The following is a 23,392-nucleotide window of genomic DNA, read 5'->3' on the forward strand; positions in this document are numbered from 1 at the left end:
TGGCTCTGCAATTCGTGCGAAGTTTGCGCCGAAGCGCCGGTAGTATGCGCACAGCCCGAGAAATCTTCGCACGCCCTTCTTGTCTTTCGGCCTTGGGAAATTCGCAATGGCTGAAGTTTTTGCCGGGTCAGGTAGGACTCCCGCGGCGTTGACGACGTGGCCCAAGAACTTGAGTTCCCCGTATGCGAAACGGCACTTTTCAGGCTTCAGTGTCAACCCCTACGTACGAATGGCCTCGAGTACAGACTCCAACCTTGCAAGGTGTTCGTCGAAAGTCCAGGCGAATACCACTACGTCGTCGAGGTATACGAGGCAGGTGTGCCACTTAAGGCCAGCTAGCACAGTGTCCATGACTCTTTGAAACGTCGCTGGTGCTGTGCACAGCCCAAACGGCATCACCTTGAACTCGTATAGGCCGTCTGGGGTTATAAATGCAGTCTTCTCTCGGTCTCTCTCGTCCACTTCAATTTGCCAGTACACACTAAACTTTTTAACACCCTTAAAGGTGCTAAAAGGGTGCACTCAACATTTTGCACCCTTTTTTCACCTTTTAAGGACTAAAACATTGCTCCGGCACCCAATCATGAGGGTGCCACATATTAAGGGGTGTAAATCTTAACATTTTTACACCCTTTAAGGTGCAAGGAGGGTGTACTGAACATTTTGCACCCTTTTTGCACCTTTCAAGCACCCAAATATTGCTCGGGCACCCCACCTCGAGGGTGCCAAAATTCAGGGGTGTAATCAACAGTTTCATAGGGTGCTACGACCGTTAAAGGGGTGCTAAATAGTATTTCTTCTCGATTGGGGTGTTACCACGGCACCTTATCGTTAGGGTGCCTAAAAGAACGGTGTGTGAATGCAAGCATGCAAAATTGCACAAAAACAGGCTGAATGTTTAAACCGCACATTGCACTATTTCACCGCCCGTTGAGAGAATAAATATGAACTCTCCACATAGACCAGGGGAAAGGCTCTAAAATTGCTGTTCGTAAATTGAACAAAACGTGCTGAATGTTTAAATTCCACTCTGCACTAATCTACTGCTTCGAGTGTATCACAAGGTTCGTTTCGATGTCTGGGTGCACGGGAAGGAAAGGCTACAAAATGCCTCTTGTAGTCCTATAAATAAAACTTTTACGCGAGGCATCGGTGTCCTCAACGAAATCGAATTTACCTAAGAATTTGTTCCCGTATTATTATGCCCCGGGCAAAAATTCCAACAAGACTGTCTTGTTGGGCTCACAGCACGCCTGTGGGGCCAATACGAAGTTCTGTCGGCACTCTATCGTTCCAATAGCCTAGTCTTCCAACAGGGAGTTTAACCTTGATGGCGTTTGTGGGGCCAATAAGAAGCTCTGTCGGCACTCTATCGTCCCAACAGCGTAGTCTTCCAACAGGGAGTTTAACCGTGATGGCGTTTACCGGCTCGCCAACACGATAAGTCAACGCCAACAGACGCCTCGTTCGTAATCAGCGGCGCGAGCGCGCCATCAGACAGAACCGACAGACGCCCTGAAGGTGGTTTTTAGGGCCTAAGCAGCAGCGTCTATGTCTGGCATAGACGCTAGACGTCAACGTTTGTGTTCTGAATTTTCCCTTCAGTAAGTAACAGTCAGACAGACGATAACATAACTATGTGAAGATATGCTTTGGCTCATACCACGGCAAGCGCAATCGTTTGTGGCTGCAGCCTCGGTTGCTCTTCGTCCACAACAAACTGAATCGGCTGTACAGCTTTCTTCGAGGGCGTGTATGCAGGGGTTCTATCTTCCTTTTTTGCGCAGGCCGACGGGGGCGGTCGTGTAAAATCATTTTCGCTCGTCGCTGCCGTAGGGTTGCCACCTTCCTGGTTTTGGACCGGCCCGACCGGTTTTTTAAACAGCGGGCCGGTTGCCGGTCCATATCTAAAACCAGCCGTCATCAGCCAGTTTTTTGGCTTTTGTGCCATGATTATGCCCGTTTTGGCGTTTTATAAGCGTCAATTCAACAACTAAGACGATAAATACGTGTCGACAAGCATAGGCATGCGCACAGGGGGGGCAGGGGGGGCGGCCGCTTCCCCTAATCATCTGAAGGGGGCGCCAAATTTGCCCCATGCCTTGCCGATGTAACACATGAACGTAAAATTTCTGCTCAGAAATATTTTGTGTGTGTTGCAATTCCATCACATTGAAATAAAAATTTTATAACCATCCCTCTTTGCACTGCGTTCGCACCGCAAGGCCTTCAGTGAGAAGAGGTCGGGAGTTGCTCTGGGAGGGGGGGGGGGGGCGCAGCGGTAAGACTTTGCCCCCCCAAATTGAGAACTCTGCGCACGCCTATGTCGACAAGCTGCGCAAAGACACGCGAGCAGAGAAAATACGCGGGCGAGCGCGCTGCCTCAGATGGAGGGGGACCTAAGGGAAGAACAAAATAACGAAATTCTACCGCCGCGGTCAGCAATTGCGGTTACTTTTCAGTGAAGCACATGCAGAGCGATTAACCAAGCTCTCAATCACTTTCAGTACAAACGTTATGTTGATTTCTCTCTAAGAAAACACTACAATAAATGGCACTGCATGTTAAAAAACATGGCGTCTTTTTTCAACACAATCCCCCCTCCCCCCCCCCCCCCCCACCGGAAGGCCCGTTTTTTTTTTCGGGGAAAGGTTGTAACCCTACGCTGCTGTTCTGCCTACCTGCTTGCTGTACCTATTACGTCGCCGCCACCGCAAATCCCCACTTGTTACAAACTCAGAGGTTTTCGCACTGTTAGCAGTCGTTTTACACGATGGGTTTGATGCGGCTGACATGCCAGGAGTGACATCGCTTGTAGTATTAGAGCGACGTTGCTTGTCTGCAAGACGGTGCCGGTCAAACAAGCGTTATCAACGCCATATTTCTAACGGCACACTCCATTTATTTCGTGGCTGCCGTGGCTTGCGCAGAAAAGGTCGGGTTGACTGCGATAGCTTTTCTTGAGTCAAATAATGGAGCTTTGGCTCAATCGCTTGCAGCGCTAGCAATGCGGCGTCGTCTGCAAGACCGGTGCGTGAGAAACAAGCGTTAGGACAGCCAGAATTTCAAAAATGCAGCATAAACTAGACCATCGTTAAAGGAGGCAATGACTAGACACAAGCAACAATATTCGTTGTCGTTGACAATTTACGTAAGTATAGAGTTGTTTTAAGCGCCTCGACCACCGCCCGCCGACATATCTGTTTGTTAACGCGTCCGTTTACTGTTTTGTAGGTCAATGGTTCGATTCCTCGTCGAACGTGTTTTTCTTTTTTTTACGTGAGGGTTTCATTAGCTCCTTTTTTAACGACCAGGGTAAGCACCTGTTCCTTGCTTTCTATCACGCCGACATTTACCGCCCTCTTCCTAAACCCAAAGTAGCTCGTTTTCTCGCACGTTCTCTCTTGAGAAGCCCGCCGTGAAAACAAAACCAAAACAAACGTCAAACCTCTTTACAATATCAGCATATATGTCAATTACTTTATGTGTGTTCACTTTTTGTGTTTAAAAACCTTAAATTTAAGTTATAAACACATTTCAGACTTTGAAAGCAGAAAGATAATTACCAACATTACAGTAGTAACACAATTTTCGTCAAACATAGAGGTGGTGCATTTGAAGTCTGGCAACTATCTCTCACTTTTGTGTGTGTTTTTTCATGGCGTTTTGTGCCGAGTGGTTGGTGGCGTGATTTAATCTGTTTTATCTATTTCAAGCTTAAATCATAGTTATAGAAGCTTTATGGGTGATGTCTACCCTTCTAACCTACGCGTGTGTTGAACATGGGGACCCCGGAAGAACGATCATCGCCGGATAAAATACTGCGCGTCAAAAGTGGATGACATTGCATCAGAACAAAGCGTGTTCGTGTGTCCGCGAGATGAAGACGACAGTGAAGGAGAATTTTACGTTGGAAACATCGTTTTTGTTCGGGTAAGTACGCATTTTTTATTATTCTGTATTTGGTTGGAACGAGTTCTGGTGTTTATGGGTCAGTAATTCGCTAGACCCCCATATCGTTTGCTCTGAGAGCCTACGTGAGTTAGTATACTTGTTTGGCGCCCAGTCCACCGTTTCCGCAGAAGTCAGCATCAATTTACGCTGAAGCTAGACCTTGGCTACGATGCTCGCGCTATGGTACACGGCTGCTAATAATTTCACATCACGCAAGGCTCTTTAACACCGGGGCGTTTGTTTATGTGTCTCTCAAACAGTGCCTTTGCGGTTGCAGATCGCAGTCGCAATTTCGCGTGAGTGGCACAACGCTGTGATTAGTCCTCCCTCGTGAATACCCGCGGTATACCAAGAAATAACATGAACAGGAGGTTCCCTGGAAGTGCATGTGAAAACGCGTACACGTGATTCGTCTCCCCCCCCCCCCCCCCCCCCCCCCCCCCTTCACGAATTCCGTGCAGTGCGCTTCGCAGCTATTGCGCTCGCGAGACCGGCGACCGTACGCCTCGCGGTCTTCGGGCCGCGATATGTGTGCTGTTCTCGTGAAGCTCGACAACAGCGAAATTGCCGTACTCGCTCGCCAACGCGCCCCGACAGCGTACGCGTCGACCGGGTGCTGACGGAGTTGTGCTTGAAGAAAAGCAGGCAAGAGATGAGGGCGCACGAGGTGTAGTTAAACATGAGAATTTACAAAGTGCAAGGTGGAGAAAATAGTATGCAAGGGCCGGAAACGGTGAGAGAGTTCGGGCCGCGCGCCAGCGAGCGAGTGCGGTAATTTACGTTGCTGAGTTTCACGAGTCCGGCACGAATATGACGACGCCCGTCTGAGAGTTCATAGAGGTATAGAATTCACATACGTGCAAATTGAAGGTGAAATGCGCGCATGTGGCCTCGCAGGGAATTAGCATAGTCTCGGGGTAGTGGGGGAGATTTCACAACGCCTACGAGGCGCCTGCCGATTCTGTCAGAGTAGCTCTCGGGAAGTCTGGGGCTTGATATCAGAGGCATATGTATTGTTTAAATTAGTGCAGAAAATTGAGCCAATTCGCAAGTTCTCATTTTCGCAAAACCGCAGGCCATACAGAGACTAACAAGAAAGCTGTAGGCACTCACTCAACTCGATTTATATTGGAGAATTGAACGTGCAGATACAAGTCAGACATTGAAATGGAGGAGCCTCAACTATCACACACCAGTTCCGATTGAAAGCAAGGGATACAGATGAGCTGCTAGCATGCGTTCCATGCAAATTAGCTCAGTAGCTAGCTTTGCATATATCATGCATACCCCACTCACAGTACCTGCGGGTCTAATAAATACATTCTTACTGTGACCTAAATTTCACTTGGGGTGTTCCGGGAATGTTCTTATTAGTGCCTTGGAGGTTACTGTCTTTAAACGATTAAAAATCTACATGATGTAAGCATTCGTGCTTTGTGTGTGCTCTTCTTGTACTTCAACAAGTGTCAGCACACTCACAGATTATGCACCTGCAGGTGCTGCTGCTAGCTGTCCTGGGTCAGCTGCCTTCCAGTCCAGTTTCAAAGGCTTTGCCAGGGCCTCCCTTGGCCAACCGACACTGCACCTGCTGTACCCAAGTACTGCCTGGCCTTTCGTTGGTGCTCCGTACGCTTTGCCGCCAGGAATGGTCATTCATCCATCATCTGGCCGCTTGGACCACCCGTTCAGAAGTCAGCGCATTTACTCGACACATCGGTCCAGGCACTGCTGCCATATCGGTGCACCCACCGATTATGTACTTTCAGGTTAGTTATTGCATGTTGTGGAACTTTCCATGATGTATACCTGTTAGCAGTGCTGTGGCCTCTGATTATTTGAAACATTTTCATGAAGCAGTGCTGTGCGTATGGAGCGTGTCATTGCTTAGCAGAGATATTGAAGAGAATCTGGGGCTGACGACTAAAGGGCAAGAAGAGAAATTGAACTGACTTTGAAGCAAGTATTCGTATGTAATCAAGCCAAGCAAACATTTAGGATCTTTCGATATGGTTTTAAACTTGCAATACAAACTGGTCTACTTCAGATCATACTGGTAATAATCATACTATACCGAAAAGTACATCCCGCAGTCTGTAGAATTCTGACAGCGCTTTTTTCGCAGTCTCTCATGACAGGCACTAATCTCAATGGTTGGAAGATAGTCGAGGTAGCACCAGTCTTTAAATCAGGAGACGGTACTTCACCATTAAATTTCCCTAACAAGCACCATATGCAAGGTCAGGAAACACTTCATCCACTCTCAGGTCGCTAATTATTTATAAAATCACAATATCACATTCAAGTATCACCACGGTTTTCACAAGGGTTACTTGAGAAACACAACTTTCAGGATTTGTTCACGATCTACATTGATCCATTGACACAGGCTTACAAACTGCGGTAGTTTTTCTCGATTTTTCTAAAGCATTCAATCGCATTGCACACCACAGACTACTTCTCAAACTTCACCCTAATGTCCTCACTTGAGCAAAAGATTTTCATTCTTCTCAAATGCACTTTACTTCTAATAACTATATACTTCTTTTGCTCGTGCCACTTTGTTGTCCCCCCAGGCAGGTTGCTTGGTCTATCTTCCATGTTGCATATCCTCCCATGTAGGTCTATTTGCAGATGATGTTGTAATTTATCACACAATTTCTTTCAACTACTACCGTCAATGCTTTCAATCTGATCTTAACACAATTAACTCCTGGTGCTGCAAATGGCTAATGTCGCTTAGCTCTAAAACAAAGTGCATGACTTTAACGGTGGCAAGTCTCGGATTGTAAATACTTACTTCATTAACAGCCTGATTACCTCTTGAGACAAAGGTGTTTTGGTAGGCCGGTAGGGGAGGGGGGATTGCATGGTGGATTTCAAAAGGTACATCGATTGGGAAAATAAGACGTGTGATTAATATTTTCATTTGCACTCCAAAACTCGCTTTATTTCATATGTTTAACCCACTGCCGTGGCTAGGGTGGTGTGCTGTGGAGGCGAATGTCGGTTAGATACCGCTTGGTGTAGCCGCTTTTCAGATGGAGGCAACACGTAAAGACGCCCGTGTTTGGAGATTTCGATGCGCACAAAAATACCCAGATGGTCAAAATGAATGCAAAGCCTTCCCCTACAGTGCTCCCCATATCCCAAGTGTAGCTTTGGCGTGTTAAACCACCGTTTTTTTTCATGTTTTTGGTATAGTACCAGCTGCTGTAGCAGGTGCAACTTAAAGGTAAAATTATACATAATGTTTCCAAGAGCTAAATATAAAGGCCATATTGAAGTGCGTTTATGGGTCTATCTCATAGCAGTAGTGAAAGGTTATATACTCTGGTGCAGGTTAAGAATGCCAATGGCTCATGTGGTGTAGTCCAGTGTTTGACGGAATGCCGTGTAGGCAGGTAAAAGCATTATTGCAGTGATGAAACGTAGGTCACTGACCAAGTCAAGAAAGCCATTTAACGGTTTGTTGCTTGTTCACGGTGAGCATGTGTCGTGGAAAACGAAGCTATATATTGGGCATTACGCGGCGCAATGAGTTTGCATAGATATGGTGCAGATTGCCATCCATTATGTTGATAATGTTGGGCGTCGTCTGAACAATGAGGGACTCGAGCAGTAATCGAGAAGATAGATTGCACTCAGTTGTCAGTAATTTTGTCTTGTTCCAGTCGACCACGTGTCCCGTCCTCTCACGGTGCTCTGCCAATGGACTTGTTTTTGCATGGCCCTTGTTCACTTCGTTCCAGTGCTGCATTAATCTTCTGTGCAGATTGCCCGTTTCGCCAATGTACACTGATTTGCATTCAGCGCATGGAATCTAATTAACAATACCCGGAAGATTGGAGCGTGAGAGGGGGTCTCTCACGCTGACAATGTCAGAACGCAGCTTGCTAGTGGTCACATGCACAATGTATGCACTGCGTGTCTTGAAAATGTGTGCGAGAGTTTCACCGATGTGTGGGACGTAGGTAATTGCTGCACGTTTTGATGCAGCCGTTGTTCTGAATATAATGCCTAAAGCATTATATTCAGAAAGAAGCGAAGAGGGCGACTAGCAAGAATCCACATTGACATTAGCAGGCAGAAGCGTCCACAAGGCCTGTGTCAAAACGTGCTGCAATTCTCGTCCTACACATCAATCAAACTTTCGCACGCATTTTCAAGAAACACATTGTGCACATCGTGCAGGTGCCCACTAGCAAGCTATGTTCTGACATTGTCAGCGTGAAAGACCCCCTCTCACGCTTCAAGCTTCCAGGTGTTGTTTATGTTTTGAACAAAAAAAGGGCCATTTAAACGTGACACCTCCTTCCTTGCCGATTTCTGATGCCTGATTGTTCAGTTTGTGGGGATACGTTTAGCAGATTGCTCACATGTCTAACCTGTGTTTGTGCTTGAGCAGTCAAACGCTGATGTTAGCAGTGAAGTAGGTGAAAATTGTAGTTTGATTGTAGTTGTGTGCAGATTACCTACATTGTGTTAATTCGTAGAAAAGCAAAATTGAGGTAACCCTGCTAACTGTTCCGCATTGCAGCATTTTATTATGCGAACGTTAAGGAGTTCAGCTGCTTGTTAAAGGTGAAATAAACAGTGGTACAAAAAGAAGAGCATCTACTAAACAGAAATATCTTCACAATCGCAGGATGCCAACGGTCCGCCTACCAACTTGTGTCCTGCATCGTTTCTGCTGGCTGGAGCGGTTCATGGAGCATTTTCCAGCTTCTCAAAGTTTGTGGTCAAGCGCTCCTCCAAGTGAAAGATGCCGCAGAGGGATCTTTTGTTTTAATGCCACAATTTCACGTGCTCAGCAGCAAATTTACTCGTAAGGCTTTTTAAATATTCATCACCCAAGAGGGCATGTTACCTTCGTCTTCGGTGGAATGTGTCTGCGCTCAGGTTATTTGTGACAGAAGCAAGTGGACCACGTCATAAGAGTCATTGAGGCCTTGTTGATTGTGCATGCTTCTGAAATGACATTTTCATTAAGCTGAATACTTTCCACATATTACGATTTGTGAACAAATTATGGTAAAAGTCATGATTAGTTGTACTACACTGCAGGAAGGAAATGCCAACATACGTTTTAAGCTCCTCTGATATTTCAGATCGTTGGCTGGTGAGCAATAAAACAAAACTGAAATTTTTTTAAAGTAAAATAAAATATTCGTTGTCACCAGTGCATGACCATAGTAAAAGCTATCTAGTCACCAAATTTAGAATTAGACACGAAATGCCAAGAAAAATAGGGAAATAAACTAGACAGCTGGCTACTATAAACCAATTCGTAAAATTCCTCAATGTCTATCAAGTGATGATTCAGGCGGGTTAGTTAAGATGTCAGTGGGTTTACACACCCAACTTGCAGGGAAGCACATGAGCTCCCAATATTAACATGTTTTTAGTGAAGACCGTCTTCCTTCATTAAGCTGCTTTGCACATTGATGCCAGTCTGATAAATGTCCTGAATTTTTGTTATGATCAATCTTTGTATGGGAACCATATATTTTTATATGATTCGCTGTGTATTTCTGAAACTGTATCTAGTCACTAATTCTAATTTGTCGTGGTCAGGTTTTTTCAACTAATTCGTAACTTTTTTAACAATTATGGTATATTTTGTGTGCCTAAAGGAATGCCTCATTGCATGTTTAGCCTATGTAGTGTTGAAAGCGGACATTTTGCTTCAAAGTGGAATGTCGGGCTAGCAACAAGGTACTTCGCGTGCTGCTCACTTTCATTCATGCCATTATTTTTTATATTATCATTTAAAATTAAAAGCCAACCAATTTGCTGTCGTTTTAATTTTGTCACCTACTTTATACTTTCTTTTTTTTTTCAACTTTGTGTAAGGATTGACTATCCATATTTTTATGATACCAAGGCGTTGGACTGGGCTAGCTGGTACTTCTTTGAATGGATGAAAAACCATAGGAAAACCCAGGACACAGAAGAGAACGACGGGACAAACTTGTGCCGTCATTCTGTTTTAACTGCTTCCTGTGTTTACCACTGGTTTTTTATGCATTCAAACATTTTTTATGAGTTTGTTGAACAGTGATTAGTTTAGGTGTGTTCAAACAATTGTTGGCTGCGAAGGCTCCCTGTAGCATTTCTATAAGTGCTCTCTGCTTTTTTTTGAGCCAATACCCCACCACCAGTCTTCATGAGGTGGTCTTTTGTAGAAATAAGTTGAAATAAATATTTGTTTGCATTGCTTTACATGTTGTGAAAGAATTTCTTGTTCATTCTTGTTTCATTCAACCCCGTTTCAGAATCCTGCTTAAGGCATTTCCTCTGTTATTTTTTTTTCAGAACCAGGAAGGGTGCTCATCCTCGGTTCTTGCTGAAGAAGCAGTATCCATATTTCACACGTGAGCTCTGAACACAGTAATTATGGTATGAAACATTCTACCAGTATAAGCCTGCTTTGTAGACGTCATTGTAGATGTCAAAGCTCTTGACAGTGTAGTCCAATGTCTGGTGTAACGGGCAATGTCTACAACTTGTAAAAATTAATTTTGTGGCTATAATGTTTGTGATTATTTTAAAATGCACGTCAACTACTATTTAGAATCGCTGTCTAAATCGGCAGCCATTTTCCTGGTGGATACAGAAAGTGAAAAAGCGCATGTGTAGAGATTTCAGTGCACCCTAAATGTCCCAAATTTGCTAAAGCTAATCCAAAGCCCTCCTTGTGGTGCACTTCATATCCCATGTACAGTTTTGCGTAAAAACAGCTAAAAATTTATGATCAATTTAAACTTATTTTAATGTTTTTAAATGCAAATATTCTCAGTTTAAGCTGCCATATTTAGAGTAAAATATTTTGTAACAATTATATAGCTACCAAAGGTTTACAGAAAAGCTTTTTGCTTTTGGTTGTGCACCTTCTTATCAAAAGAAAAATGTTAAGAAAGGCAGAAGAAACCCAACTATGGAAATTAGCAAACCCTAAAGCTGCGGATAGAATGAATGTTTTGTAGAGAATCTTTTGCTGATTTTAGTTCTAGTCAACTCTAAAAAAGTCTATCGACGTAGAATGTTTACCGTGAGGCACCTCGTAATACTAGCCAAAACTAATGGGCCCTGGCTGTTGGCTTTTCATTTGCAACAGTGACAAATGACCCCACATCCACCGGCAGGGACATAATGCAAGGCACCATGTACAAGCTAGCCTCATGATAAAATAATGTTTTCTGAACAATGGCATTACATTTCAACCATGGGCTTCACCAGGGAACTTGTATGCATTGTTCTTTGATGTTTGCAGTTCTTGTTATTTCTATGTGGGGTCATTTAGTCTAAAGGTATGTTTATAAAACTCCAAATACCACCAAACCTTGCAAGTGCTGTACCATATGAATATTTTTCCGTAAAGCAAAAAGAATAATGCAAACGAAAATAAATGGCTTGGGTACCCAACTTTTATAAGTAGATTATGAGCCGCAGTACGGAGGGAACTATATTATGAGCCGCATTACGGAGGAAACTATACATTTTGCATTTGGTCTTCCTTTCTTTCCTGCTCAGCTCAAGAATAAGGCACTAAACATTGCAGGTAGCTACCTTGATTGGAAGTTTGATGCAATACTAAGAAGCCAAGGGTTTTAAGGTTCAAGGAAGTTTTGTGTGGTTGAAGTGTTGCACACCTAATTGCTTTCACTGCACAGCATGGTTAGGCTCTGCAGTGAATCTCGAAGGATGTGTACTGCAGTTCGGCAAAGTGAACATATAATTGGTTTTTTACGAAGTTTTGGGTAATCAACTACCTCTAAAGTTATAACTGTACTGAGATGTGGCTCCTGACTTTTTAAATTGATGTTTTAACAATCGGTGACACAAGTTCAAGGAAATTATCAGCTGATGTTGAGCTTCAATGGAATGTCTCACAGAACCGAGCTTGGAAAGCACGAATGTTTCATACCATAATCGTGTGTGATATTGTGCAATATGTGGTCTCACACCTGCTGCACCTGTGAACCGAGGATGACGCACCCGTTTTGTACCCCTTTAGGTGGGTGCTTTTGCAGAAGATGCTCCTACAGATTGGGGTGCTAAGTAGCACCCTAGGATACTTTTAGGCGGAAAAGGGTGTTTATAAGGCACCTGTCTTCTGGGGTGCTTCACAGAGGGTGCTCCTGCGGCGACAAAATCCAAGCACCCTAAAGGGCGTAAAATATTCAGTTTTTAGGGTGCTCCTGCGGCGACAAGCTGAAGCACCCTTTTGGGCGTAAAAATTTTTAGTGTGTAGCCGGTCTTCAGGTCCATCGATGAGAAGTGCTTCGCGTGGCAGAGGTGGTCGAGGGCGTCGTCGATTCGGGGGAGGGGGTACACGTCCTTTTTCGTGATTTTGTTCAGTCGCCGGTAGTCAACGCAAAACCTTAATGTGCCGTCTTTTTTCTTTACGAGTACGACGGGCGCAGCCCACGAACTTTTCGATGGCTGTACTATGTCGTCGCTCAGCATGTCGTGGACTTTAGTCCGGATGGCTTCCCGCTCGTGGGAAGAGACACGGTACGGTGACTGTCGGGTAGGTCGGGCTCGATCGTCGGTTATTATTCGGTGCTTCGCTAAAGGTGTCTGACGTAGTTTCGACTTTGACGAAAAAGACTCGCTGTAGCGACGCAGCAAAGCCAATAGTTTGTTCCGTTTTTCTTGCGGTAGCGCCGGATTCACGTCGAAAGGATGCGGAAACTTGAAGGTATCTTCTGGTGCGCCTTGAAAGTCGGCGACTGCGATCACGTCACTTGTATGTTGCGTTTCTTCGAGGAAACCAATTGCAGCGCCTTTGTTTGAATGCTGGTACTCCTCGGTGAAATTCGTGACCAAAACGTGGGATTTGCGTTGCTTAAACCGCACAATGCCTCTTGCAACAGACACGCCGCGGTCGAGAAGCAACCTTTGGTCACTCTCCACAATAGCGTCGGCGTCAGGAGAACCACCTTCCCAGTAGACGGTGATCATCAAGCTTGTGCGGGTGGCAGGGTGACATGATCATCGGCGATCCTTACAGCTGCACCGTGTTCGGGGTTCGGTTCCGGCGTCATAGAGTTATCGGAGGAAAACGTTATCGACATGGTCTGGAGATCAATTATTGCTCCATTGTCTGTCAAAAAGTCCATTCCAAGAATTACGTCGCGGGAGCAGTTGGACAAAGCGACGAACAGCGCAGGGTACATCGCGCCGTCTATGGTGACACGCGATGTGCACGTTCCACGTGGCGTCACTAGGTGGCCTCCTGCTGTGCGTATGTGCGGACTGTCCCATCTGGTCATATTTTTCTTCAGCTTAGACGCAAATGGTCCGCTAATTACTGAGTAGTCGGCTCCCGTGTCTACGAGGGCGACTACGTCAAAGCCGTAGATGGACACCTTGACGTCTTGTGCCGCCTTCCTCGAGTTCCGGGTTCGTCGGGGCGTCGCATCTCGGCTTGTGTGTGTTGAAGGTCTGGCACTGTGCGTCGTTGTTGTCGTCGTCTTCTGAGCGGACTTTTCGGTCAGGTCGGGTACGCGTCGCGCCGTGTAACTGTCGTCGTGTCGGGAGTCCCGTCAGGGTTAGGTCGGGTCGTCGGGATGTTGGCATGTCGTGAATAACTGTCTTCCGTGAGTCGTTGCGTCGTTGGAGGGTTTTTATTTTTCCGCGATCGTGCAACTTTACCCCCTGAAGTTGCTACTTTTAGTTTCCCCAACGTGGGCTGGGGGACCTTCCACGTGCGAAATCAGCACTGCTACGGCAATTGGGCGTATGGTATGGGTAGGGCGAGGGCGATCGGTTGAGGCGGGCTGGTCCTCGGTTAGTGTTGGACAGATATTCGTCGTTCTCAGTAGGCTGCTGGCCGGGTCTGGTGCGTGGGGTTTCGACGGAGAAACCACGCAGTCCGAGTCTCCTGTACGGGCAGCGACGATAGATGTGATCGGCCTCTCCGCAGTGGTAGCACAGCGGACAATAAGCGACGGTTCGCCATACGTCCGCCTTCCTCGGCGCCTGGTTTTGGCGTGCAGGGGTCGGGCGGGCGACAGTGGACGGCGGTACGGCGGGACTTCTTGAGGAGGGGATGGAGAAGGGCGGGATCGTCGAACAGCCGCGGAGTAGGTCATAGCTTGAGGCTCACGTTGTACTGCGGGAGGCGTGGAAGTCCCCAAAGCGAGTTGAATTTCTTCCCAGATCACGTCGCTCATAGAGGTGACTTGGGGTTGCGGCGTTGTTGGGAAGAGTTTTCGCAGTTCTTCCCTGACGATAGCGCCGATTGTATCACGTAGTTTGTCAGAGTTAAGATCCCCAGCATCGATAGTGTCCGCAACTAGCGCATTGATGGGATGGTCGTACTGCCTCGTGCGCATTTCTAACGTTTCCTCCATGGCTGCCGCCTTGGATGCGAATTCGGCCACCGATTTCGGCGGGTTGCGGACAAGGCAACCAAAAAGTTTTTGCTTTACTCCTCGCATCCGAAACCTCAGTTTCTTTTCTTCCGTCATATCCGGGTCAACGCGACGCAATAGTCGCTTCATTTATTCAACGAAGATTGCGACTCCTTCGTTTGGGTGTTGCGTTCGAGTTTCCAGTAAAAGCACAGCTCGTTCTTCTCTCACCACGGTTGTGAAGGTCCTAAGAAACTTGCTTTTGAATTGCGTCCTGTCGATCAAGGCGCTCTCGTGGTTCTCGAACCAAGTTCGAGCTGCATCCTCTAAGTAAAAAAAACATGCCGGAAGGTTTCTTCTTCGTCCCACCTGTTGAAGGTCCGTACGTGCTCCAGCTTCTCCAACCATTCCTCGGGGTCTTCACCGGGGGCTCCCCCGAACGATGGCGGTTCTCGGGGCTGCTGCAGGACGATTGGCGACGTTGTTTCTTGCACCATGGTGTTGGTTGCAGTGTTCCTTGTCTTGGGCCCTTCTGGCGTAAGACCGAACTCGGGTAGCAATCCTTGCAATCGGCGGCTTTGTGTGGTTGGACTGGCTTGGCGGCTTCCAGATGTCGTAGGGAGCATAAAGGGCGAGTACCCAGCACCTTCACCAGATGTCACGAAGCCAAAAGTAACACAGTCGTATTTCAAAGAAAACAAGTTTATTGGAGCGAACTTGCGCTCCCCTAACAACTCAAAATAATACAGAGGCGGCGAAGCATCGGTCAACCAAGTGACTTGCGTCGGCGAGCGTCGCAGAATCGAATGCCGCGGTGTCTGGTGTGAAGGCTTTTACCTTTCGGTGCGAGAGTTTCTGGAACCGTCGAGTCACATCCAGGACATTGTAGATCACAGCAGATTATTCTGGGCTAGCGGCGTTAGGGCGAAACACTCTGCTTATCTGAATTAGAAAGCCCGTGCGGCATAAAAATAAAGAATGGAACATGCGTTTCGCATGGGACACAGATAACAGAGCCGTGCGCGGCCGGCCATTAAAAACAAACAATAAATATACAAACCCGTACATGGTTCGCGGCAGAATATTTATTTAAAAACGCTCCGAATATAAAATGCGTATTGATTTTTGCATTAAATATACAAATAGATTTTTTTTCTAGATAACGCTGACACGCATGAATTGTTTTTGTATTCAGGGGTTTCGAAAAACGTCCTGCCTCTTGTCATACTTTTTTCTAATTTGCCCAGAAGGCTTAAAAGAGGGACAGATGGACATGCTGACAGATTAAGAGATTACAGTTAGCTCGTCAGGTAGCGCAAGAAGGAATATATTCGATAATTCGCCGCGTATCTCCTGATTCGCTTGATATGTCCTCGAAAGACGATGGTCTTCCTACACGTGGGCGCGTCTCTTCTATTCGCCCAGAGCGCGAACACAGTCGGCCCCTGGCGGCGGCGGGACGATCCGCTTCTAGTGTGGATGGCGCTCTCGTGTCGACTGCTTTTTCACGTTGCGTGCGGCGCAAGACGCGTGCTGCACGCGATAACACAACCAATATGTGTGCTCGTTTGGCAGTAAGCAATGACATAGTAAGGTCTGAGTGCTCGTTTCCTCTAGAAACGCAATAATCAGTGGCCGTTGCGGGTTAATGAGCTGGTTTAATTCCACGAAACATCTACGCTGTGGTCACCGCTTGAGTGTGAAACGTGTTATAAACATTGCTTCCACACATTGCACTTTTCTTATTGTTGAGTGCAGTCGTCTGCCGTTTCGGGAACGTCCAAGGGTGCTTTTTGAAGGTGGGGTGGCGATTATTGAAAGGATAAAAGTTTAGTACGCGAAACGGGTAAGAAGCGACAAAACCTGTGCATACGCGTGCAAATTCCACATCCTTGTAAAATTGCGCTGTGTCCTTATAGGAAAAAGAAACAAACAAAAACATTTACACTGCACACGACCCGTGCGCTATCGTCCATACATTACCGGACACGTATTTTACACCCGCAAGCGCCTGTGTGATCGCGTCCTTCCCGTACCTTTTCTAACATAAATACCATTTTTGGACAGTCGTTGGGTATACTCACGAGGTGGAATAAACATTTATTCAACTGTATCTAGTTGCTAATTTTACGTAATATTTAAAATACGTTTCTATGGATGCGCAAGAGTATTTAGGGGAATTTCTCGGTAAAATTAAGCAGTTGTGAGTTTGCGTCATTCATGTAGCATTTCGTGTGATTTTCATATATATCATTTTTAAATCCGACATGAATCACCTTGTCCAGAAACGTGTCTCACTCAGCATAACCAAATGCCTAATTTGGTCACGTCTTAACCTCTTAAGGTGGACCTAAGTTTAAAGAAAGAAGGGAAAACGCGTAATATATAATGCACGTTGTTGTCCACATGTGTGTGGGGTGTGTGCCATGACTCGCTTTTTTTATTTTTTTGCCACAATGCTTCCTTTCAATACAATTTTGAAAAAGGCGTCCCACAATTCCAGGACAATCTCCGACCAAAGGGTGGGTAAACATTTTGGAAAATACGTGTACGGCTTTTTCACCGCTACAGAACACGACGCCTGTGTAGTTTCGATTGTAAGTAATACTGATAACCATAGTTTGGCTTTTCGCGCGCGTTACATGCGTTCTCTTCTCGCTGCTTTTGCAACGTTGGCAGGACCCCCCCCTCCCCCTTCCCCCCAAAAAATGAAATGCGCAGAATTTCATTTTTAACCAATCCTCAAGAATTAAATGACAAGACAAATGCGATATTCAGTTTACAAAACAAAGTAGTTACCGGGAACCCGTTACGCTGATTGGCAACGAGAAATAAAAAGGAAATGTTTTACTACATCTGCAACAGCGCAACTTCATTTATTTCCGTCGTTAGGGTTCGTAAGCGACCTTATACGCAAAAATGCAAACACATCTCGCTGGTGCAGGCTCCTGTTAGGTTTTAAAAGGAACGCAAATCGTCAACAGAGCAGCCGTCACAGAAAATGTTTGCTCACTGTGAGGTCCCAGAAGCTTGGTTTGCACACTGTAAATATGCTTGTCACTTCGCGAAAACCTAGCTAAACATGAGGTGTTGACTGTACCTCGTGCGTTGTTTTCGCAAGTTCACTTGCGACGAAAGCCGTAAATAAGTGATCCGAAACCGTTATTTATTAAACCTTCCTTTAGAGTCGCTAAAAGGTCATTGAAAAGGCCCGTCAAAGTGGTTACATTTATATCTCTGCGCTGATCAAAATTCAGTAGTTTTATGTTGACTTTTGAACCGACAAAAAATATCGTAAGCTCTTAGAAAGAATTTCGGGGCAGTTAAAGGGGCACTGACACAAAATTTTGAAGGCGAGATAACTTCGGAGATAGATTGGTGGGAACACATATACATCATCTGCAAAATATCAGCGGCGAATACAGCCTAGAACATGTTTAAAATCAATTTTAAAGTGTGCGAAACGCAACCGAGCAGCTAGCAGAGGACCACGCTCAATCGACATCCCGAGGATATTGTGTAAATAAACACGTCACGAGTTTGTGTTTGCCGCTTCCGCACTGCCGGCGTTTTGCGCCGGCTCGCCCGGCTCGCCGCTCCAATCGGAAAGCCGGAGGGCGGAGCTTCTGCTCTCGTGAACGAACGACCCGATCGTTGGCGGCGGAGGCGCCGTGATTTCGTCAGCTAATCGGGCAGCTGGCCGCGACCAAAGTTCTACAGTGATTCTAGGCACTCTGTTTCTATTACTGTTTATTACCATTAGATGCGGAAACGCGCCGGACGCACGAAAAGCCCACTGAGCTAGCCGCACGGCCGCTGTGCAGGCGGCGGCCACGGCCGCGAAGTGGCCCAGGCCGGCGCAGGTAGCTCGAGTGATAGCTTGTTACCGCTGCACGAAATTGTCCCCAAGTCCCGAGCATGGTGGCTTACACGAGAAAGGAGTTAATGATGCGATGGCGGTTTGCATTAAAAATTGTCATCTGCACCGCTTACGAGAGCGGCACTCGAATATCCGCCGCAGTGCTAAGCCGAACACATCTGTAGGCGGACCTATAGGCAGACCGGCCGGCTGCTCCCAGCGCGTGCCTTGCCACCCACCGTCTCGAGCTTCGCGCGTCGTTCTTTAGCCGCGGTAGCATTTGCACTCGTAGCGCCTGCGTCACATCCACGGTCACTTTTTAATTAAGCGCCACGAGATCAGTACGTGGGGGCATTCGCAGAAACTGCCATCGATGCGGATTTGACAGTGCTACGGCGGCTCTGCTCTGTGATATCCCCCCGACGGTCACGTGGTCAGCTTTGTTCACACAAAATCCACAAAATCCATCGTTTCGCGGCACTCGCTGAAACCGAAACTGCGACTGGCCGCATTGAAAATGCCTCTAATTAAACAACCGTCGCACGCTGAAGCAAATGAGGTTTCTACAGGTTATAAGTAGGTCACTAGCTACTTATCGCAACAAAAAAAACAAGATGCAAAATTTTTGTGTCAGTGCCCCTTTAAGTAGTGTTACCATTTCAGAGCATCCCACAAATGCAAGAATGCGTAAGGCTACCAGTGAAACCGATTGAGATTGCCGTTGTAAACTGAATTTCAGAGATCGAGGCTTCCTGATTTGTTTCTATTTATGCTTCTATTGAAGGCTCAAAGCCATAGTCTGGAAAGATCGAGCTTGCTACGAGCCACAGCGTACAAGTTCATTGTCACAATTACGGCCATTCTGAGATTCCCGATGAGTTGTCGCGTTTTTTGGCGTAATAATGAAAACTGGCTGCCGCTTTCCATGCTATACGTTAAACGTTGAGTAACGAACTACAGCATACCACTCTTGTTTGCACGTGTCGTGCGCACATATGGCGAGAAAAAGGCACGAAGCGCGCCCACAGTGTGCATTCTTACGGGCCGCTCCGCGGAGCATCCACACTAGCCGCGCGACGCGGTCGCCACCTACATGTCGAGCTCGCGGCGAATTGCCGCCCACCCCTCCCGCCTTACCCGTGCGGTATCACTCTTCCCACGGTGAGCAGAGTGAATGTTTGCTCAGGTCAGTTCAGTTTGCCCGCTTTTCAGTGCTTGCGCGTTATGTACTGCAATCATTAGGTAAAATTGGACATGGAATACCCCACGAGGCACTACCGCAGTACGAGTTTCTCTGCATTTTTGGGTAAGATTCTTGTTTTCAATGCCCAATCTTTATTTGCTACCGCATATAATAAGGGGGTACCTATTTTCAAATAAAAGAGCACGCCTCCCAGGAGGCACAGAAAGTGTGTCCCAAGACCGGCCCGTCTATGGCTGTTTTCTAGCATGTCCGGCCAGCATCCAGGTTCTGGCAGCCACTGATCATACGTTGAACGGCCAACATTCGGCAACCAGCGCTTCGGTATTTCTCCGGCCGCCCGTGTTCAGACGCACAACGGCAGCTGCCCGGCTGCCAGATATTCAGTTGCCTTTCACTTGCCGATGTTGAGAAAGAAATCGGCCAGAGTACGGCTTCCGGGCATCCGTTTTTCCTTCGTGAAGCGGTGTTCAGCCGAAGCACGGCAAGCGACCGGCCACAGGATATCCGTATTCTTGTGGCAGTTGATGTTCGAAAGGAGACCGGCCGTAGCGCGGCTGCCGCGCATCCGCTCCTTCAACGGTGAACCGCGCGTCCGGCGGCAGAATATTCGTTTTCTTCGGGCAGCCGGTGTTATAAAGGAGACCGGCCTAAGTACGGCCTCAGAATGTAGGTTTTTGATTTGGTTAGCGGTCCTCGGCCGAATTACGGCAAGCGAACGGCCGCAGAATTTTCGGCAACCGGTGTCCAAGAGGAGACCGGCCTTCGTAAGGTATCAGGTTATACGTCATTATGCGAAACACGGCGCGCTCTGGGCGCCGAGAATTCATGCACAGACGTGCTTGGAAGAAGAGCCGCCGATGTAGGACTGGTTTTTCCCTGGGTGAAGAAAGAGCCGTTAGGCAGTCGAATGGCGCAGACACGTTTTTCATCCGGTCGGTGTTTCTGCGTTTTAAATGAACGAACTACGTTTGTCAAACAGTAATGAGTGTTTTAGGTGAACGGGCAAGGTGCAACGACTCATTGGACACTACCAGGGAAACGTTTAGGCCATCGAAATGCCATTTATTGCCACAAGAAGACTGTTCCACACTGACGGGTGAGATAAGCCTTGGCAGTCATGCCGCTGCAGCGCCTCGCCCGTCAGTTTCGTCGACGCATCAGCTCGAGGCTATTCGCCACCTCAAGTAATGGAGGCCATTGGAGACGTAGACCCGGCAGCGATGTCCGACCCGAGATGGCGGTGGTTCACCAAAATAAGTGGCCTTAAAGAGTATCGAGCAAGCGGCCACAACGCAGGAGCTCAACCGGCGCCATGTCAAGGACTCCCCACCAAAGAAAGGCAAGGGCGCGCAAAAGCGCAAGTTTCCGGCTATTCTTACAATATTGCTGCGAAAAACAATGTGCACTATATTGTTTGTGATAAACGTAGAAGAGGCTAAGCTCGTGCATTCGCTGGCTCAACTTCGTGCCCTGCGCTATGTTACTTTATGGGATTTTATGACTGCCTATTTAGAAACTAGTGTTATTTTGAATTTGCCATAACAACAGAGCCTTGTGAATGACGAAGCCTGGATGTTAATTTAGTTGCGGTGTTTGAAATTGAGATTAGCTACACTTGGGATATGACTCATTTGGTTAAACATAATCGCCAGCATCCTAGAAAACACGGATTTCTTCGGGTTTTTCTTGCTCAACGCAGCTTGTTTAGTGCACGCACGATTTGGCTCTAGCAATAGATAAGCTTAAAGTAGCTGACTATTTCCTTGTGCGGCAAAAAAAATTCCCCGCATTTCCCCGAGGGGAAGAATGTGAAAGTGCGAATACACGAGTTGAATTTGCGCGGTTCGGTAATGTTCGCGAAAGAGAGATCACACACACACACACACAACTACAAAGAAAGAAAGATGGATTTATTCACAGACACCTATTTGTTTTGTCGTTGTACTTGATTGCTAGAGCCGATCTCAGCTTTGAAATTTCGTGTCAGTGCTCCTTTAAGCGGGTGCATTAGCCCTTCTCACGCCCGATTCCTGGCCAATCCCCCACGTGGGTATGTGCCATGTCAGCAGGAACAACAACAAGAATGAGCCACGGGGACGCGGCCAGGCAGCGCGCGCCCATCTCCCCCCGTTGCTAGGGAAGACGAGGAGCGCGTGCACCCGCAGCTGTTGCTATGCGGACTACGGCGGCGGACGATTCAGGCTCGCTTAAGAAGTGCATTCGCACTTAAAAGCATTTGACGGTGTTTCATATCACCTTCTTGTTAGTACATTGCGGAAAATAAACTGAATGAATCGCTTATTGCATGGATAGCCGAGTATATCTCTCTAACAAAACAGTTGGTCGCTATCAATGGTTGTTCGTCCGGATATGTTCCCGCGACCTCAGGAATTCCCCAAGGCTCAGTGGCGGGCTCTTTTGTTTGTGTGGCCTCAAATCTTTGTTAAAAATGTTCGTGAATGACTGTGTTTTTACAAGGCGAATGAACGTGATTTCGAATACTTTCAGCATGATTCAAATTAATAACATCCTGGTGTGCTGATTCAGAAAAGCCGTTAAATCTTAAAAAGTGTGTTAACGTCAACTCTACAAGACAACCTTCATTCCAATTGAATGCGTATACAGTAAATTACACTGCTTTAAGAGCGGCCGGTAATATAAATAACGAAGAGTTTATTCAACGGGTTGTTTGAGAAACAGGCACGTTCACAACATAAAAAAGTTATGGCTGCACGTGTTTTTGGCTTTCCGAGATAAAATTTCAGCGAACCTCCACCTAACTTAAAAGAACAACCGTATTTCACTCATGTGCGCTCAATCTAGGAGTACGCATGTGTTTTCTGGGATCCCTACAGCAAAGAGCTGATTGATACGCTCGAAAACACAGAGAAGAGGGCAGTCCGATTCGTAAAAGGTATTGGCACTGTCAACTTAGGATGAGGGAAAGTAAAAGTAAACCTAAATGGTAAGACTTTCCCGTCCTATACACGAAACCTGAGGTTGAAATTTTTTCGTAATATCTATCATTCGAAAACTGGAATAGAAGGGGAGAAGTATATCCAAGCGCCATTCTACGTATCCCAAAGTGGGATCGTTAGCTTGAAGCAAATTATTAACTTTCCTTTTAAGTAACGCTTTGCGCGATTCATTTTATTTTAGATCAAGATGAGAGTGTAATTATCTTTCACGTATGATTTTATCCACTGTTTATATTGACAATTTTCACCGCGCTTTGTAGAAATATTTTGTTATTTGGTCTCATATTTGATGCTCAGTGTTATCTATCTCCTTCTGTAATGCATTGAAGGGCAAGCAGGTATCAAATAAATAAACAAACAAACAAACAAACAAACAAACAAACAAACAAACAAACAAACAAACAAATAAATAAATAAATAAATAAATAAAAAAAAATAAATAAATAAATAAATAAATAAATAAATAAATAAATAAATAAATAAATAAATAAATAAACTTGCGGAGTCGGAAGTTCGCCTCCGACGGGTTGAGAACCCTACGCATTTGAACTTGACCAATGAAATATTTATTGCTTTATTTGCTGCAGTATGCAAGCTTTGCTGCATGAATGCTACAAGTGCTAAGTTATTTGTTTGGAAGAAAATATGAAACTCTTGTCTTACGCCTTTCCTTGCGTGAACACAGAAGGATACAACTGCCGCCATCTGAAGAAGGGCGTCATTCGCAACACGTCTAAAATTTTCTTCACGTAGAACGACTTTAGAAGGAAAATTAAGTTCTTTTGGACTATTAAGGAGTGTGCACGTAACTCATGAAAACAACATAAAAAATATATTGAAACTGAAAGTACTTCTTTGATCTCTTCTAGGATCAGCCCTGTGAAAAATCATCAGAAAAGTTGATCGAGTATGAAATTTCTTTGCAAGAAAAATGGGCAAATACCGGACATAATTTTTGTGTGAAGTAAATTATATTGAATGCTGCTGAGTGTTTTGTAGAGTTCCGAACCGCTTCGTAAAGCATTCGCACTGGCTT

The 23,392-nt window shown here is 46.1% G+C and overlaps 1 long non-coding RNA gene across 1 annotated transcript; it reads left to right on the forward strand.

Moving 5' to 3' along the window:
- The first annotated feature begins 3,618 nt into the window (after positions 1 to 3,618).
- Positions 3,619 to 10,123, forward strand: LOC144164235 (uncharacterized). The gene is made up of 3 exons (XR_013321107.1): positions 3,619 to 3,933; positions 5,451 to 5,720; positions 8,600 to 10,123. It is a non-coding gene; the product is annotated as an uncharacterized LOC144164235 (long non-coding RNA).
- The last annotated feature ends 13,269 nt before the right edge of the window (positions 10,124 to 23,392 follow it).

Source organism: Haemaphysalis longicornis, unplaced genomic scaffold (assembly GCF_048455015.1).
Source record: "Haemaphysalis longicornis isolate Haplotype H1 unplaced genomic scaffold, Haemaphysalis longicornis Haplotype H1 scaffold_13, whole genome shotgun sequence".
NCBI lineage: Eukaryota > Metazoa > Arthropoda > Arachnida > Ixodida > Ixodidae > Haemaphysalis > Haemaphysalis longicornis.